Source organism: Rutidosis leptorrhynchoides, chromosome 1, assembly GCF_046630445.1.
Source record: "Rutidosis leptorrhynchoides isolate AG116_Rl617_1_P2 chromosome 1, CSIRO_AGI_Rlap_v1, whole genome shotgun sequence".
NCBI classification, from domain to species: domain Eukaryota; kingdom Viridiplantae; phylum Streptophyta; class Magnoliopsida; order Asterales; family Asteraceae; genus Rutidosis; species Rutidosis leptorrhynchoides.
The window spans coordinates 105,672,677-105,687,035 of NC_092333.1; the positions used below are offsets into that span (position 1 = coordinate 105,672,677).

Sequence of the window (14,359 nt, forward strand, 5' to 3'; positions counted from 1 at the left end):
CGGGTCCTCTACGAGCATTCCATCGAACCTTAACAATTGGTATCTTGTTTTGCTTAAGTCTTTTAACCTCACGATCCATTATTTCGACGGGTTCTTCGATGAATTGAAGTTTTTCGTTGATTTGGATTTCATCTAACGGAATAGTGAGATCTTCTTTAGCAAAACATTTCTTCAAATTCGAGACGTGGAAAGTGTTATGTACAGTCGCGAGTTGTTGAGGTAACTCTAGTCGGTAAGCTACTGGTCCGACACGATCAATAATCTTGAATGGTCCAATATACCTTGGATTTAATTTCCCTCGTTTACCAAATCGAACAACGCCTTTCCAAGGTGCAACTTTAAGCATGACCATCTCTCCAATTTCAAATTCTATATCTTTTCTTTTAATGTCAGCGTAGCTCTTTTGTCGACTTTGGGCGGTTTTCAACCGTTGTTGAATTTGGATGATCTTCTCGGTAGTTTCTTGTATAATCTCCGGACCCGTAATCTGTCTATCCCCCACTTCACTCCAACAAATCGGAGACCTGCACTTTCTACCATAAAGTGCTTCAAACGGCGCCATCTCAATGCTTGAATGGTAGCTGTTGTTGTAGGAAAATTCTGCTAACGGTAGATGTCGATCCCAACTGTTTCCGAAATCAATAACACATGCTCGTAGCATGTCTTCAAGCGTTTGTATCGTCCTTTCGCTCTGCCCATCAGTTTGTGGATGATAGGCAGTACTCATGTCTAGACGAGTTCCTAATGCTTGCTGTAATGTCTGCCAGAATCTTGAAATAAATCTGCCATCTCTATCAGAGATAATAGAGATTGGTATTCCATGTCTGGAGACGAATTCCTTCAAATACAGTCGTGCTAACTTCTCCATCTTGTCATCTTCTCTTATTGGCAGGAAGTGTGCTGATTTGGTGAGACGATCAACTATTACCCAAATAGTATCAAAACCACTTGCAGTCCTTGGCAATTTAGTGATGAAATCCATGGTAATGTTTTCCCATTTCCATTCCGGGATTTCGGGTTGTTGAAGTAGACCTGATGGTTTCTGATGCTCAGCTTTGACCTTAGAACACGTCAAACATTCTCCTACGTATTTAGCAACATCGGCTTTCATACCCGGCCACCAAAAATGTTTCTTGAGATCCTTGTACATCTTCCCCGTTCCAGGATGTATTGAGTATCTGGTTTTATGAGCTTCTCTAAGTACCATTTCTCTCATATCTCCAAATTTTGGTACCCAAATCCTTTCAGCCCTATACCGGGTTCCGTCTTCCCGAATATTAAGATGCTTCTCCGATCCTTTGGGTATTTCATCCTTTAAATTTCCCTCTTTTAAAACTCCTTGTTGCGCCTCCTTTATTTGAGTAGTAATGTTATTATGAATCATTATATTCATAGATTTTACTCGAATGGGTTCTCTGTCCTTCCTGCTCAAGGCATCGGCTACCACATTTGCCTTCCCCGGGTGGTAACGAATCTCAAAGTCGTAATCATTCAATAATTCAATCCACCTACGCTGCCTCATATTCAGTTGTTTCTGATTAAATATGTGTTGAAGACTTTTGTGGTCGGTATATATAATACTTTTGACCCCATATAAGTAGTGCCTCCAAGTCTTTAATGCAAAAACAACCGCGCCTAATTCCAAATCATGCGTCGTATAATTTTGTTCGTGAATCTTCAATTGTCTAGACGCATAAGCAATCACCTTCGTTCGTTGCATTAATACACAACCGAGACCTTGCTTTGATGCATCACAATAAATCACAAAATCATCATTCCCTTCAGGCAATGACAATATAGGTGCCGTAGTTAGCTTTTTCTTCAATAACTGAAACGCTTTCTCTTGTTCATCATTCCATTCAAATTTCTTCCCTTTATGCGTTAATGCAGTCAAGGGTTTTGCTATTCTGGAAAAGTCTTGGATGAACCTTCTGTAGTAACCAGCTAGTCCTAAAAACTGGCGTATGTGTTTCGGAGTTTTCGGGGTTTCCCACTTTTCAACAGTTTCTATCTTTGCCGGATCCACCTTAATACCTTCTTTGTTCACTATGTGACCGAGGAATTGAACTTCTTCCAACCAAAATGCACACTTTGAAAACTTAGCGTACAATTCTTCCTTCCTCAATACTTCTAACACCTTTCTCAAATGTTCACCGTGTTCTTGGTCATTCTTTGAGTAAATAAGTATGTCATCAATGAAAACAATGACAAACTTGTCAAGGTATGGTCCACACACTCGGTTCATAAGGTCCATGAACACAGCTGGTGCATTAGTTAAACCAAACGGCATGACCATAAACTCGTAATGACCGTAACGTGTTCTGAAAGCAGTCTTTGGAATATCATCTTCTTTCACCCGCATTTGATGATACCCGGAACGTAAGTCAATCTTTGAATAAACAGACGAGCCTTGTAGTTGATCAAATAAGTCGTCGATTCTCGGTAGTGGGTAGCGGTTCTTGATGGTAAGTTTGTTCAACTCTCGGTAGTCGATACACAACCTGAATGTACCATCTTTCTTCTTGACAAACAAAACAGGAGCTCCCCACGGTGATGTGCTTGGTCGAATGAAACCACGCTCTAAAAGTTCTTGTAATTGGCTTTGCAGTTCTTTCATCTCGCTGGGTGCGAGTCTGTAAGGAGCACGAGCTATTGGTGCAGCTCCTGGTACAAGATCTATTTGAAATTCAACGGATCGATGTGGGGGTAATCCCGGTAATTCTTTCGGAAATACATCGGGAAATTCTTTTGCAATGGGAACATCATTGATGCTCTTTTCTTCAGTTTGTACTTTCTCGACGTGTGCTAGAACAGCATAGCAACCTTTTCTTATTAGTTTTTGTGCCTTCAAATTACTAATAAGATGTAGCTTCGTGTTGCCCTTTTCTCCGTACACCATTAAGGGTTTTCCTTTTTCTCGTATAATGCGAATTGCATTTTTGTAACAAACGATCTCCGCTTTCACTTCTTTCAACCAGTCCATACCGATTATCACATCAAAACTCCCTAACTCTACTGGTATCAAATCAATCTTAAATGTTTCGCTAACCAGTTTAATTTCTCGATTTCGACATATATTATCTGCTGAAATTAATTTACCATTTGCTAATTCGAGTAAAAATTTACTATCCAAAGGCGTCAATGGACAACTTAATTTAGCACAAAAATCTCTACTCATATAGCTTCTATCCGCACCCGAATCAAATAAAACGTAAGCAGATTTATTGTCAATAAGAAACGTACCCGTAACAAGCTCCGGGTCTTCCTGTGCCTCTACCGCATTAATATTGAAAACTCTTCCACGGCCTTGTCCATTCGTGTTCTCCTGGTTCGGGCAATTTCTAATAATGTGGCCTGGTTTTCCACATTTATAACAAACTACATTGGCATAACTTGCTCCGACACTACTTGCTCCGCCATTACTCGTTCCGACACCATTTGTTCCTTTCGTTCTATTAACCCCTGGTCCGTAGACCTCACACTTCGCCGCGCTATGACCATTTCTTTTACACTTGTTGCAAAATTTGGTGCAGAACCCCGAGTGATTCTTTTCACACCTTTGGCATAGCTGCTTCTGATTGTTGTTGTTGTTGCGGTTATTATTGTTGTTGGGATGATTGTTGTAGTTGCTGTTGTTGTTGTTGTTGTTGTTGGGCCGTTTGTTGTAGTTGCGATTGATGTTGCGATTGTTGGGATAATTGTTGCGATTATTGTTGTAATTGCTGTTGTTGTTGTATTGGTGATTCTTATCACCGTTTTCCTCCCACTTTCTTTTGACTTGCTTCACATTGGCCTCTTCAGCAGTCTGTTCTTTAATTCTTTCTTCAATCTGGTTCACTAGTTTGTGAGCCATTCTACATGCCTGTTGTATGGAGGCAGGCTCGTGTGAACTTATATCTTCTTGGATTCTTTCCGGTAATCCTTTCACAAACGCGTCGATCTTCTCTTCCCCATCTTCGAATGCTCCCGGACACAATAGGCACAATTCTGTGAATCGTCTTTCGTACGTGGTAATATCAAATCCTTGGGTTTGTAACCCTCTAAGTTCTGTCTTGAGCTTATTGACCTCGGTTCTGGGACGGTACTTCTCGTTCATCAAGTGCTTGAATGCTGACCACGGTAGTGCGTACGCATCATCTTGTCCCACTTGCTCTAGATAGGTATTCCACCATGTTAACGCAGAACCTGTGAAAGTATGCGTAGCGTACTTCACTTTGTCCTCTTCAGTACACTTACTTATGGCAAACACCGATTCAACCTTCTCGGTCCACCGTTTCAATCCGATCGGTCCTTCGGTTCCATCAAATTCCAAAGGTTTGCAGGCAGTGAATTCTTTGTAGGTGCATCCTACACGATTTCCTGTACTGCTAGATCCAAGGTTATTATTGGTATGTAGCGCAGCCTGTACTGCAGCTATGTTTGAAGCTAGAAAAGTACGGAATTCCTCTTCATTCATATTCACGGTGTGTCGAGTAGTCGGTGCCATTTCCTTCAAAATAGTTAAATGGAACAAGTTAATCATACAGAATATTAAGAGTAGTTAATAGTATTTCGTAGCATAATATGAACTCATTTATAAAAGCTTTTTCTTCATATTAGCGTTTTATAAGTTTAAATTCGGGTAGTACCTACCCGTTAAGTTCATACTTAGTAGCTAATATACAATTTAACTACTACAATTCTATATGAAAAACTGATTATAATAATATTTCGCGTTCAAACTTTTATACAATATTTTACAAACTTACAATACCGCTTATTTTACATAAAGCATGAAATATAGCACACAATAACTTTGATACAAGATAGTTGTGAAGACAATTCTAGCTAGTACACAAGTCGTTCAACAAAGGCAATAAAGACACGTAATTCATACGTCCAGAAACAAGTCATGCATTCTGGTTTTACTAGGACTACTTCCCATCCTTGGTCTTGTGCAACATAACCGTTATGGCAGTTGATAAGACAGCGTGTTGTAACGTCATCAAAGGGACGAGGGTTACGTAATGTCCAACAGTCCCGTAATAATCTAAAAACCTCATTTCTTACCCCAATTACCGACTCCGTCACTTGTGGAAACGTTTTGTTTAATAGTTGTAGCCCGATGTTCTTGTTCTCACTTTGGTGAGAAGCGAACATTACTAATCCGTAAGCGTAACATGCTTCTTTATGTTGCATGTTAGCCGCTTTTTCTAAATCACGAAGTCCAATATTCGGATATATTGAGTCAAAATAATTTCTTAACCCGTTGCGTAAAATAGCATTTGGGTTCCCCGCAATATATGCGTCAAAGTAAACACATCGTAACTTATGGGTTTCCCAATGTGATATCCCCCATCTTTCAAACGAAAGTCTCTTATAAACCAAGACATTCTTGGAACGTTCTTCGAATGTCTTACAAACTGATCTCGCCTTAAATAGTTGTGCCGAAGAATTCTGGCCGACTCTAGACAAGATTTCATCAATCATGTCTCCGGGTAGGTCTCTTAAAATATTGGGTTGTCTATCCATTTTGTGTTTTTAAACTGTAAAATAGACAAGAGTTAGATTCATAAAAAAAAAATACTTATTAATACAAGCAATTTTTACATATATCATAAAGCATAAGAACACTATATTACATATATTACACCACACGAATACAACTATCTTATTCCGACTCGCTCGTTTCTTCTTCTTCGGTTTTGGTTCGTTTTGCCAAGTTTCTAGGGATATAGTTTCTAGGGATATATGATGTTCCCCTAATATGAGCCGTCGTTGTCCACATTGGTTTAGAAAAACCTGGTGGTTTAGAGGTTCCCGGGTCATTGTTACAACTTAAGGACTTCGGGGGTTGACGATACATATAAAGTTCATCGGGGTTGGAATTAGATTTCTCTATTTTTATGCCCTTTCCCTTATTATTTTCTTTTGCCTTTTTAAATTCAGTTGGGGTAATTTCTATAACATCATCGGAATTCTCGTCGGAATCCGATTCATCGGAGAATTGGTAATCCTCCCAATATTTTGCTTCCTTGGCGGAAACACCATTGACCATAATTAACTTTGGTCGGTTGGTTGAGGATTTTCTTTTACTTAACCGTTTTATTATTTCCCCCACCGGTTCTATTTCTTCATCCGGTTCTGATTCTTCTTCCGGTTCCGATTCTTCTTCCGGTTCCGACTCTTCTTCCGGTTCTTCTTCGGGAACTTGTGAATCAGTCCACAAATCATTCCAATTTACATTTGACTCTTCATTATTATTAGGTGAGTCAATGGAACTTGTTCTAGAGGTAGACATCTATCACATAATATCAAACACGTTAAGAGATTAATATATCACATAATATTCATATGTTAAAAATATATAGTTTCCAACAAAAATGTTAAGCAATCATTTTTAAAGAAAACACGGTCGAAGTCCAGACTCACTAATGCATCCTAACAAACTCGATAAGACACACTAATGCAAATTTTATGGTTCTCTAAGACCAACGCTCTGATACCAACTGAAATGTCCCGTTCTTATTGATTAAAAACGTTCCATATTAATTGATTTCGTTGCGAGGTTTTGACCTCTATATGAGACGTTTTTCAAAGACTGCATTCATTTTTAAAACAAACCATAACCTTTATTTCATAGATAAAGGTTTTAAAAAGCTTTACGTAGATTATCAAATAATGATAATCTAAAATATCCTGTTTACACACGACCATTACATAATGGTTTACAATACAAATATGTTACAACAAAATAAGTTTCTTGAATGCAGTTTTTACACAATATCATACAAGCATGGACTCCAAATCTCGTCCTTATTTAAGTATGCGACAGCGAAAGCTCTTAATAATCACCTGAGAATAAACATGCTTAAAACGTCAACAAAAATGTTGGTGAGTTATAGGTTTAACCTATATATATCAAATCATAATAATAGACCACAAGATTTCATATTTCAATACACATCCCATACATAGAGATAAAAATCATTCATATGGTGAACACCTGGTAACCGACATTAACAAGATGCATATATAAGAATATCCCCATCATTCCGGGACACCCTTCGGATATGATATAAATTTCGAAGTACTAAAGCATCCGGTACTTTGGATGGGGTTTGTTAGACCCAATAGATCTATCTTTAGGATTCGCGTCAATTAGGGTGTCTGTTCCCTAATTCTTAGATTACCAGACTTAATAAAAAGGGGCATATTCGATTTCGATAATTCAACCATAGAATGTAGTTTCACGTACTTGTGTCTATTTTGTAAATCATTTATAAAACCTGCATGTATTCTCATCCCAAAAATATTAGATTTTAAAAGTGGGACTATAACTCACTTTCACAGATTTTTACTTCGTCGGGAAGTAAGACTTGGCCACTGTTGATTCACGAACCTATAACAATATATACATATATATTAAAGTATGTTCAAAATATATTTACAACACTTTTAATATATTTTGATGTTTTAAGTTTATTAAGTCAGCTGTCCTCGTTAGTAACCTATAACTAGTTGTCCACAGTTAGATGTACAGAAATAAATCGATAAATATTATCTTGAATCAATCCACGACCCAGTGTATACGTATCTCAGTATTGATCACAACTCAAACTATATATATTTTGGAATCAACCTCAACCCTGTATAGCTAACTCCAACATTCACATATAGAGTGTCTATGGTTGTTCCGAAATATATATAGATGTGTCGACATGATAGGTCGAAACATTGTATACGTGTCTATGGTATCTCAAGATTACATAATATACAATACAAGTTGATTAAATTATGGTTGGAATAGATTTGTTACCAATTTTCACGTAGCTAAAATGAGAAAAATTATCCAATCTTGTTTTACCCATAACTTCTTCATTTTAAATCCGTTTTGAGTGAATCAAATTGCTATGGTTTCATATTGAACTCTATTTTATGAATCTAAACAGAAAAAGTATAGGTTTATAGTCGGAAAAATAAGTTACAAGTCGTTTTTGTAAAGGTAGTCATTTCAGTCGAAAGAACGACGTCTAGATGACCATTTTAGAAAACATACTTCCACTTTGAGTTTAACCATAATTTTTGGTTATAGTTTCATGTTCATAATAAAAATCATTTTCTCAGAATAACAACTTTTAAATCAAAGTTTATCATAGTTTTTAATTAACTAACCCAAAACAGCCCGCGGTGTTACTACGACGGCGTAAATCCGGTTTTACGGTGTTTTTCGTGTTTCCAGGTTTTAAATCATTAAGTTAGCATATCATATAGATATAGAACATGTGTTTAGTTGATTTTAAAAGTCAAGTTAGAAGGATTAACTTTTGTTTGCGAACAAGTTTAGAATTAACTAAACTATGTTCTAGTGAATACAAGTTTAAACCTTCGAATAAGATATCTTTATATGTATGAATCGAATGATGTTATGAACATTATTACTACCTTAATTTCCTTGGATAAACCTACTGGAAAAGAGAAAAATGGATCTAGCTTCAATGGATCCTTGGATGGCTCGAAGTTCTTGAAGCAGAATCATGACACGAAAACAAGTTCAAGTAAGATCATCACTTGAAATAAGATTGTTATAGTTATAGAAATTGAACCAAAGTTTGAATATGATTATTACCTTGTATTAGAATGATAACCTACTGTAAGAAACAAAGATTTCTTGAGGTTGGATGATCACCTTACAAGATTGGAAGTGAGCTAGCAAACTTGAAAGTATTCTTGATTTTATGAAACTAGAACTTTTGGAATTTATGAAGAACACTTAGAACTTGAAGATAGAACTTGAGAGAGATCAATTAGATGAAGAAAATTGAAGAATGAAAGTGTTTGTAGGTGTTTTTGGTCGTTGGTGTATGGATTAGATATAAAGGATATGTAATTTTGTTTTCATGTAAATAAGTCATGAATGATTACTCATATTTTTGTAATTTTATGAGATATTTCATGCTAGTTGCCAAATGATGGTTCCCACATGTGTTAGGTGACTCACATGGGCTGCTAAGAGCTGATCATTGGAGTGTATATACCAATAGTACATACATCTAAAAGCTGTGTATTGTACGAGTACGAATACAGGTGCATACGAGTAGAATTGTTGATGAAACTGAACGAGGATGTAATTGTAAGCATTTTTGTTAAGTAGAAGTATTTTGATAAGTGTATTGAAGTCTTTCAAAATTGTATAAATACATATTAAAACACTACATGTATATACATTTTAACTGAGTCGTTAAGTCATCGTTAGTCGTTACATGTAAGTGTTGTTTTGAAACCTTTAGGTTAACGATCTTGTTAAATGTTGTTAACCCAATGTTTATAATATCAAATGAGATTTTAAATTATTATATTATCATGATATTATCATGTATGAATATCTCTTAATATGATATATATACATTAAATGTCTTTACAACGATAATCGTTACATATATGTCTCGTTTAAAAATCATTAAGTTAGTAGTCTTGTTTTTACATATGTAGTTCATTGTTAATATACTTAATGATATGTTTACTTATCATAGTATCATGTTAACTATATATATATCCATATATATGTCATCATATAGTTTTTACAAGTTTTAACGTTCGTGAATCACCGGTCAACTTGGGTGGTCAATTGTCTATATGAAATCTATTTCAATTAATCAAGTCTTAACAAGTTTGATTGCTTAACATGTTGGAAACATTTAATCATGTAAATATCAATCTCAATTAATATATATAACCATGGAAAAGTTCGGGTCACTACACTTTAGCTGTGTTTAAGAATGGTCTTCCTAATATGAGCGGAACTCGAGAATCTTCTTCCATGTCCAGAATAACAAAGTCTACTGGAAATACTAACGTACCAAATTTAACTAGCATATTCTCCATTATCCCTCTAGGATATTTTACTGATCGGTCTGCTAGTTGTATGCTTATTCGTGTTGGTTTCAATTCTCCAAGGTCTAGTTTAGCGTATACTGAATACGGCATTAAATTTATACTAGCACCTAAGTCTGCCAATGCTTCTATTGAACTAAGACTACCCAGAAAACATGGAATTGTGAAACTTCATGGATCTGATAATTTTTCTGGTAGTTTATTCAACAGCACTGCAGAACAATTAGCATTCATTGTAACAGCCGAGAGTTCTTCCATTTTCTTTCTATTTGTGATTAGATCTTTCAGGAATTTAGCATATCTTGGCATTCCTGAAATCACATCAATGAAAGGAAGATTGACATTTATTTGTTTAAACATATTCAAGAATTTGGATTGCTCGGCTTCAAGTCTTTCTTTTCTCATTTTACTCGGGTAAGGAAGTGGTGGTTGGTATGGTTTAACATAAGATTTTGCCTTAACTGTGTAATCTTCATTAACCTTTTCAACTACCAGTTCTGATTCCTTCTCTTGCTCAGATTGTGGTTCCTGTGTAGTAGGAACAGAGTCATCAGAAATTTCAGGCATTTCTGGTGGTTTAAGTGTGATACCACTTCTTGTGGTAATGGCTTTAGCTGTTTCATTTTGGGGGTTAGCATTTATGTCGCTAGGTAAACTTCCCAGTTTTCTTTCACCTATTAACCTTGCTAGGTTGCTCACTTCTTGTTCCAGATTTTGGATAGAAGCTTTGTTGATTTCTAAATGCTTGAGCATTTTGTTCATTAGTTTGTTTCTGAGATGTGAAAAACTGCGTTTGAGATTCAACTAGCTTCGACATCATATCTTCTAAATTTGGCTTTTTATCATCGGTTTGTGGTAGTTTATTTGGAAAAATAGGTCTTTGCTGATTGTAAGTATTATTAGATACTTGTTGATTGCTAGGACCTTGTTGGTTGTTGTATGGAACATTTTGGTTATAATTCTGATTTTGATTGTAGTTTGGTCTTGGCTGTTGATAATTATTCTGATAATTATTTCCAGGCCTTTGGTTCATATATGAAACATTCTCTCTTTGTTCCATTGTTTGTTCAATACTGAGACAATCTTTTGTCAAATGTGGTCCTCCACATTGCTCACAACTAATTCGTATTGCATGAATATCTTTAGTCATCTTTTCCATTCGTCTCTCAAAAGCATCTAACTTTGCGGAAATGGAATCTAAGTCATGGCTAGAATCGGCTCTAGCCGCTTTAGATGATCTAACGATGTATTTTTCTTGATGCCACTCATGTGAGTGGGAGTCAGTGTTATCAATAATTTTGTGAGCTTCAGTTGCGGTTTTCTTCATAATGGAACCACCAGCTGCTATGTCGATGTCTTTTCGTGTAGTAATGTCGCATCCTTGGTAGAATATTTGTACTATTTGATAAGTGTCTAAACCATGTTGAGGACATCCTCTCCACAACTTTCCAAATCTTGTCCACGCCTCATATAATGTTTCATTTGGCTTTTGTGTGAACGTAACAATTTCTCCTTGAAGTCTCACGGCTTTAGATGTCGGAAAGAATCTTTTAAGAAATTTCTCAACTAAAACATCCCATGTATCAATCGCCCCTTCAGGTAACGATTCTAACCAATCTTTGGCTTCTTCCTTTAAAGTCCATGGAAATAACATGAGATAGATCTGTTCATCCTCAACTTCTCTGATTTTAAATAGAGTACAAATCCTATTAAAGGTTCGAAGATGTTCATTTAGATCTTCTTTTGGCGTACCACTAAATTGGCATTGATTAGTTACCATGTGTAGGATTTGTCCTTTGATTTCATAATCTGGTGCATTAATGTCTGGTTGAGTAATGGCATAACCTTGGCCAGTGCGTGTAGCTCTCATTCGGTCTTCCATACTTAGAGGTTCCTGATTTTCCATGATTGAGTTTGTTGAATCCGAATCACTAGAGGATTCTGATTTAATGGTTTCTTTCTCGACAATCTCTGGTTGAATGATTGGTGGTTCAGGAGGAATGATTTGTGGTTCAGGATCTCTGAATTGTCCTTGAATATCCTTCGAGTTCTCAATTGTGAGGTCGGGTTCAAAAAATGGATTATCGAAAATTTGAATTGGAGTACTTGGTCGACTAGATGATGATTCTAAATAAAAATCAACGGCGACAATATTGGCTAGATATCTTGATCGAGTTACAGGAGGTGAACGTATGAAAGGTGGTGAACGTTTTGCTCGGTGCATTCACTGAATACCCTATTAGTTATAAAGATAAAAATTATTAAAGTTATCAAATTAATAAACTTTTCTGATTTTGCCCACGTTTCGAATAGCCAATAGATGCAGCAGGTAGCCAGGACCCTTTAAATCGGAAGCCCACAACTCGCCACTAATAAATCCAACTATTACTACGAACCAGAAAATTTTGGATGTCTATCAATTTAACCGCTTAAAATAATTTTTTTTTTTTCGAAATTTTGAAGAAGATAAAAATCTATGTCCTAAAAACTAGAGTGTAGAAATGAGAAAGAAAAAGCGCGTCGAGAAATAAGAGTCGAAAAACAAACGTCGAAAAATAAAAATTCGAAAAACAATAATAAGAAAGTAGAACGTCGAAACTTAAAAGCCTAAAAACTAACAATTAAAACTTGCGTCTAAAAGTATTAAAGCTTAAAGGAATTCTATATCCAAAACGGCAGTTACTTAAAAAGGCACTAAAATCTATTAAATATCAAAGCGATAAGCGACGTCGTAAAATTCTATTTGACACACGTTGTATATTTATTCTTGTTAACAAAAGTCTCACAAATGTTATCTATGATTTATGTATTTTATATTTAATACTGGTAACTAAAAATTAATAATATACTAGTAATAAAATATGACAAAAATGATACGTAGTAATTTATAGGAATAGTTATGGAACATGAAGTGTTTTCCCATACTCATAAGCAAGGTTGCAAAATTCGCTATTTGAAGATAGTCGGTCGAGATTTTGAAAAGAGTAATCGGCAATTCAGAGATTAATCGGATTGTATTATATACATTAAATATTAAATTTCACAAATTATGTGTATAATATGTGATGTTGTAATGTCTACTTCGCCCACACATATCATAAAAAAATGTAACCCATAAACATAAAGGAGAAAGCGCGTTTGCATGTGATTTGATTGCTAATTAATGGTTTCCATAATACGATGTAGTAAAAATAGCCGTCTGATCGATCTAACACGCAGGAGGCTTTCATGCCCCCCAAACATTGAGTTCCGTGGGCCGTGGTGAACATTGTTCATATATATATATATATATATATATATATATATATATATATATATATATATATATATATATATATATATATATATATATATATATATATATATATATATATATAGTGAAGGGATCTAGAGAGATGAGAGATCTCAAAGAACTCACAGACTATGCTCAATTTGTGTGCAGATTAAGGTGTATATATAAGTTCAAACGAGAACTTAAAAAAGTGCGAGAATTGCGACAACCATTAACGTACAAAGATTTTTACATGTAAGTAGCTTGAATCACATATAAATGTTGATTGAGAGCAAGATTGAACAAAAAATGTTTGTTAAAACTATAATTTAACTATATATTCAGATATATAATTTCTCGTTCACATGTGCAGATGTGCTTGTGAACATACGAACATTTCATATGATTCATAATTGAACATGTAATTTGTGGTTTTTTTTTTTTTTTTTGGAACGGCAGAAAAATATTATTAAACCCACTAGCAAGGCGCTAGGGAAAAACAAGAATACAATTTACAAAGAGTCCATTGAGTTTTGCAACCACAAAGACCAATTAATTTCATGTTTTTTATATCTAAAAAACAAACAAAAAAGAAGAAGAAACAATGACGTTGTCCAGAACATGCGATTTCCCGAAAGACGAATCATTGAAAGTATAGCTATTCCGAAGCTGCCACAAGTTCCAAAGAGTCGAGTATAAAATGCTTGTCACAACAACTCTTTTCTTTGTGGTTCTAATCATTTCTTTTCCAATGATATGAACATTTAAGAACTTTTATATAACAAAAATATTTACGGTCAAAGTTGACAAAGTAAGACTTTGAAAAATCAACAGTGGACACTTAAGATGGGACGGATGGAGTAATTTATTGAATACATAATATAAATTATATAATAAAATTTTTGTCGCATTTCTCGCTTTTTTTTATGATTAAAGAGTTATATAACAGAGAATTTTTAATGTGATTAAAGAGTTGTATAACAGAGAATAGTACAATAGGCTAACATTTCACTTGAATAAAATACATAGATCTCGTTTTATTACTAAATTCAACATAGTAGTACTATAGTAATGTTTGACTTATTCTTGTTTTACCGAACCTGATATAATATACGATTATATATTATACAAATTTCAAAATAAAACTATATTAAAACCCAATTTGCATTGATTAGATTCTTGAATATGATAAGTGAAGTTTGGCTAATCAGTTTT

At 35.1% G+C, this 14,359-nt stretch overlaps 1 non-coding gene across 1 annotated transcript; it reads left to right on the forward strand.

The window, feature by feature from the left end:
- The first annotated feature begins 11,288 nt into the window (after positions 1–11,288).
- LOC139887208 (small nucleolar RNA R71) lies at positions 11,289–11,395 on the forward strand. The gene has a single exon (XR_011773047.1). It is a non-coding gene; the product is annotated as a small nucleolar RNA R71 (small nucleolar RNA).
- Positions 11,396–14,359: the final 2,964 nt, after the last annotated feature.